Source organism: Pteropus alecto, unplaced genomic scaffold, assembly GCF_000325575.1.
Source record: "Pteropus alecto unplaced genomic scaffold, ASM32557v1 scaffold95, whole genome shotgun sequence".
NCBI lineage: Eukaryota > Metazoa > Chordata > Mammalia > Chiroptera > Pteropodidae > Pteropus > Pteropus alecto.
Window position 1 is genome coordinate 5,953,543 of NW_006441071.1, and position 5,380 is coordinate 5,958,922.

At 39.0% G+C, this 5,380-nt stretch overlaps 1 pseudogene; it reads right to left on the reverse strand.

The window, feature by feature from the left end:
* Window positions 1-359: 359 nt before the first annotated feature.
* On the reverse strand, window positions 360-478 carry LOC112485137 (annotated as a pseudogene).
* Between the last annotated feature and the right edge of the window lie 4,902 nt (window positions 479-5,380).

The window sequence follows — 5,380 nt, forward strand, 5'->3', positions numbered from 1 at the left end:
GAAAGACAGCGATTCTTCTCTTCTTTCTGATTTTTTCCAATCAATGCTTTGTTCCCCTCCAGGCTTTTCCTTATTTTCTAGAGCATCCTTGGGAAACCAAATGATGAACATGAATTGTGTCTTTTCTTCTACGTTCCTGCTACCAGTGGGAAGTACCTCACAAGCACGATCCGTCAAAAAATTGAGATATCTGCTTTGACATTAGAGTTAACTTGGCTCATCTCAGTTATTCAGAAAAAAAAGGACCAGCTTGCATATTTTTTTCTTTTTTCTTTTTTTTAGGCGAGGTGACCCTTGGTTGACCTCACAGATTGCAAGGACCTTGTCAGCTTACAATCCCTTATTTCTTTTATTTTTTACGCCTACTGCTGCTGGTTTTCCTAGGTGGTCTCCCATCCAAGTACTAACCAGGCCCAACTCTGCTTAGCTTCTGATATCAGATGTGATCGGGCTTGTTCAAGGTGGCATGGCCATAGACTATTCTTTCTTTTTCTGTAAAAAGAAGACTTTCAGGTCTAGTTCCCAGCATGTTATTTCAATTGCAGTTCAATAATATTTACTGGCCTTCCTAGATGTCAAACACCTAGGTCTTTGTTTTGTCCTAGTTAGGTCACTACATCCTCTGTCCAAAATTAAGGCTTCCCCATGCATTCCTAGAAGTGTATGTCTTATCTGCTTCCTTTCCCAAGGCCTCTGGCAGCTTTGCACAGTGGCTAGAGCTTCTCATGCAGTTCCTGATATTGTTCCATGTCCTTTTCAAAAGGCAGGGGAAAGCAAAGGATTTGTCTGTTACTAAAGGTTCACAGTTGCAGGGGTTGGAGGTTAGGGAAGGCAGTGACTAACTAGCAAGTGAGAGTCTTTTTCACTGAAATGCTGTTCAAGGCCTTTTCTACTCATAAAGACAAAGACATTGTTCTCCTTGGCATTGTAATCTTAGCACCTATCATTTTGCATATCACGTAGTTGGCAATTGATAAGCACTTGTTGAGTAAACAAAGGAGATCAGCTGCTATCTCTTCCAAGAATCCTTCATTGGTCTACTGAGTAGGATTGATTACTTCCTCCCTTGTGCCCCACTGTACCATGCACCCTCCTTCTCTTATTGAATTTCTCTGAGTGAATGGCACTGATTCACATACTGTAGATTTATCTTTTTCAGTGATTCCTTAATAGCAAGGTCTGTTTTAGGTATTTTAGTATTTCCAATAACAAGTAAGCACAAAACTTAAACAAACAACCCTGTGAAACTGCTGCATATTTTCTGTAAAGGTATCATTAGTAATGTTATTCATTACATTCACAGTATCCTTTTTAGAAGATATCTCTAGAAATTTCTCTCTGTAATTATATACAGAATACATATTTCTCTTAGACAATATTTTTGCTTGCATTCAATGAACACTATTTTTGTGTCTTTCCAGTTATATTTGGACCCACAGATAGTAAGGACTTAATGACAAATGCTTTTGTATTAACATTTCTCTTGGTTCCAATTTAGATACCTATCATTAATTTTCCTTTATATTTCCCACCTATTTCTGACATATGCTATTAGAGTATCATATAACCTTCCTTATATCTGTCTTTTAGAATTAGGTGGAGTAAAAGTGAACACTATGGATGAAAAAAAAAAGGGGTTCTATGGGAAGTAACCTTACAGGGTAATCTGATCATAAATTCCTAACTAGGCAGGTCATAGTGGTAGTCACACCCCAGGCCTATAACTTCTTTAGTAAAAAACTTACCTTTGCCTTAAGCAAGCCCTGTCCATTGTTTCTGTGCATCTAGGGTAATACACCTTTGAAATAGCTCCTTCAGACCCCTCCTTCCAAAGTGTTGGAGAGAACATAATCTTAACTATCCTGCAATCCCCTTCTTGCTTTTTTTCTGCCTTCATGTAATCATCCTTCTTTTCTCCCTCTTAATCTCAAAAATGTAAAAAGAAACTGCAAACTGTTATTCTCACAAGGATTTTTCTCAGTATGTTGAGATCTTGCTTCCTGAAGTATCCTCTGTTTGACTCAAACGCTTATAAAAATTCTCTACAGGTTTGAACATTTTTTATGTTGACAACACCTATAAAATATGTGTAAATTAAATTTACTCTTTTACGTAATGACATTGAGCTAGGAACAATTGATATATCAGAACTGAATACAGCACATTGCCCTAATTCCTTTGACTTGAAGTTAAAATCAATGGAATTTGGAATGGATTGACTAGGAGAGTAAGGAATTGGGTGGTGTCAAAGCTCATGCAACTGTTTGAATGGTGCCATTCTCTGAATTGGGAAGGAGGGAAGGAAGGCCAGATTTGGGAAGACATGGACAAAAGGATTATAATGTAAATAATAATAATTATAACAAATAGCCATATAGCTCTGTGTGCTTCACGAAGCATTCTAACACAAATAAGAGTTATAATAATGAACATTTGTATAGTGTTATAATGTTTATAAAAATTATTTAATTTGTTTCTTACAATAAGCCTATCAGTTGGCTAGGGCCGATATAACATCATTCCCAACTTGCAGATGAGGAAGCCAAGTTTCAGAGGGACTAAAGGACTTAGAAGGCATAGCTGGAGGGAGATCTAAGGTGTGGGGGTTCTGGTTTGCTGTCCTTTGGTCTACCCCCCATTATACTGCTTCTTCTACGGTTGGAAGCACATCGTAGCAAGCATGGGGAGAGTAGGGGTAATAGAGCTCTCTGGCTTTGTAAAAACAATTACTGAAATAAGCAGTATTACTAGAAGTCTTCACCATTACTTAAAATTTTATTACCAATGCTTATTTCCTATGAACTGCTTGCAACAGTGACCGGCAGCTTCAGCTGCCTGGGTTTGTTCAGAGTCACGCTTCTTCAATCTTCTAGGAAGGAGCTCCATTCAGTATTAAGTGAGACTCACCTGAATGTTTAACTGGATTCTTAATTCTAAAACCACATTAGACAGAAGTATTAAAATGACATTTCTGACATAATTTGCTTATTTTTGAATAAAGTATGAGCAGCATAAGTATTAAATGTTGATTGAGAGATTGATTAACATGTAGATTTCATAGAGAATACTAATTAATGACCAAACCTTGGAAATTTTGTCAGACTTCTGGTTACAGATGTTTTTGTACACCATGAGCAAATTTTAACTTAGAGCATGCTGTGTTTGAATATGAAGAGATAACTTTCCAGTGTGACCTTGTACTCCTATAGTGGACAGCCAGCAATTCAGGTGAGAGGGTTGAGTCGAAGGCCAACACATGATTATACCTTCAATGTATGGCCTATTCTTGGGAAAGACATTTCCTGATTTCTCTGTCTTATCCATGTTGCTAGACCAAATGCTGAATGCAAACCCCAAGAAGCCTAACTGGTCATTTGTCAAAAACCCCAACTACACGTACCTTCTAATATAAGATTATGAGTCTGCTAGATGGCCACCACAGTCAAAATATCGCTTCAATGCTTTCTATGTGCTCTCCCTAGTAAGAAAGGTTTTGGACTCCAGATTTGAGAAGTAGATGATTAAGAAATACTTGCCAGTGCTAATTCTTGTCCCTGGATCAAAAAAAGACCATGGAGCCATCAGATAAAATATGATGATGACTTGGTTTCCAGACAGATTTTCTGGTAATCTATAACCTCCACCAATCTTAAAAAAAAGAAAAAGAAAAAAAAGAAGAAAGAAAGAAAGAAAGAAAGAAAGAAAGAAAGAAAGAAAGAAAGAAAGAAAGAAAGAAAGAAAGAAAGAAAGAAAGAAAGAGAAAGGGGAGAAAAAGTACCATATATTTCTGAATGCTTGGGCCAGGCTCCTTTAGTCAGTTCTCTATTTTTCTTACCACCCAGAGACTGAAGCATTTGGCATACGTGGGATCCTAGTATTTTAGAGCTGGAAGAGAAGCTCTCCCACCCTGGGTTTATCTGTAGGCTGGATAAAGGTTTGGGATTTAGCAATAGGCTTTGCTAGCTCAGCTTGTGAAAATCACATTCTTTATCAACTCCCCAGATGGTTTAGATCATTAAAAACACAACAAAACAAAACAAAAGCCCTTCAGAGTGTACACTGTGAAGATATTCTCTAATTTCCAAGAAAAATAAATATATGTCGAATTTCTCACAGATTTCTCACACTTTCTCAGTGTACAGCCTGAATTGCTGTGCTGAATGGAGAACTTAAAGCCATCGTTTTTGAAACTGCAAAGGCTTGTACTGAATACTTAACTTTCTACAGCCCCTTTCGCTTTTCCAGCTTGTCCATCAGCCCCCAACTCTAAGTCAGTATTTATCTCTTGAGGCTTAGCTTAAACTGAAAAGTAGATGTCTTTATTCAATGAATTTGGGGCAACCAGCTCTCAATAAGCAACAAAAACAAAAAGGCTGTTTCAAGTCAAAGAGACCTCAAGAAACTATCCCACCATCTGCTGAGGAGAGAGAAATGAGCCTGTGGCCAATAGATCTTTATTCAATAGAAGAAATAGTATTGTCGTCTAAATTTTCTGCAATACTTTTTGGATCAAAATATTATAATCACAGCAAATAGATGCAGCAAATAGATGAGGCCACACTTAATGGATACTCAAAGGGCCAGACCACTGCTTGGCTTGAATCATTTACTATCATTTGGAAGTAAAACTGGGGGCTGAGGGGATTGGGGTTGGAGGGAGAAAGGGAGACCTTACGTTAAGCTGGCATGCACCAGTGGATAAATGGCTGGCATTTGCAGAGCTGCATTGCAGGGGAGCTTTTAGCAGTTTGCCACTGCCAGCTGATGTCTCTGTGAACATCAGTGCCAAGAAGCCAAAAATGAAAGCAGGTGCAGGGGCAGAGGAACTAAATGTTGGAGCGGGGGGAGGGAGATATTCAGCAACAGAACTTCTGTTGTTAAAAATTGGTTGCCTTAATTAAAACCTAAACAATGCCTCACTTTAACTCTGCATAACATTTTTTAGCCGGCTAGAGTCCTGCACACACACTTAAGGCAAGCCTCTTACATTTATGCACTAGACTGAGGGACTCTGTGTTTTGTTTCTCTCTCCAAAGCTGTGGATTGTCTGTGAGACTGCTGAACTCTGATTAGAGCAGCTTTCCTTCCGAAGCCAGGAGCATCTGCTTCTGAAAGTGCCCCTTTCCTCCCTGCCCTCCCAGAGTGCCCCCTCTTCAGAAAGTCCCACTTCTACACAGCCAGGGCCTGGGAACAGAGAATATTCCCGAACTCTGCACGTCTTCACAGAGCCCTGTCGCCAGTTCAGCGCTCTAAAATGCTGCTTTCTGATGAGAAAACAGACGGGACTCAGTGACGACTGCAATTTACATTTCCCTCAAAAGCTCTATGTTCCTGCAACATTGTTCCCCAAGCCCACCACAAGTGACAGCGGTAAAAAAAA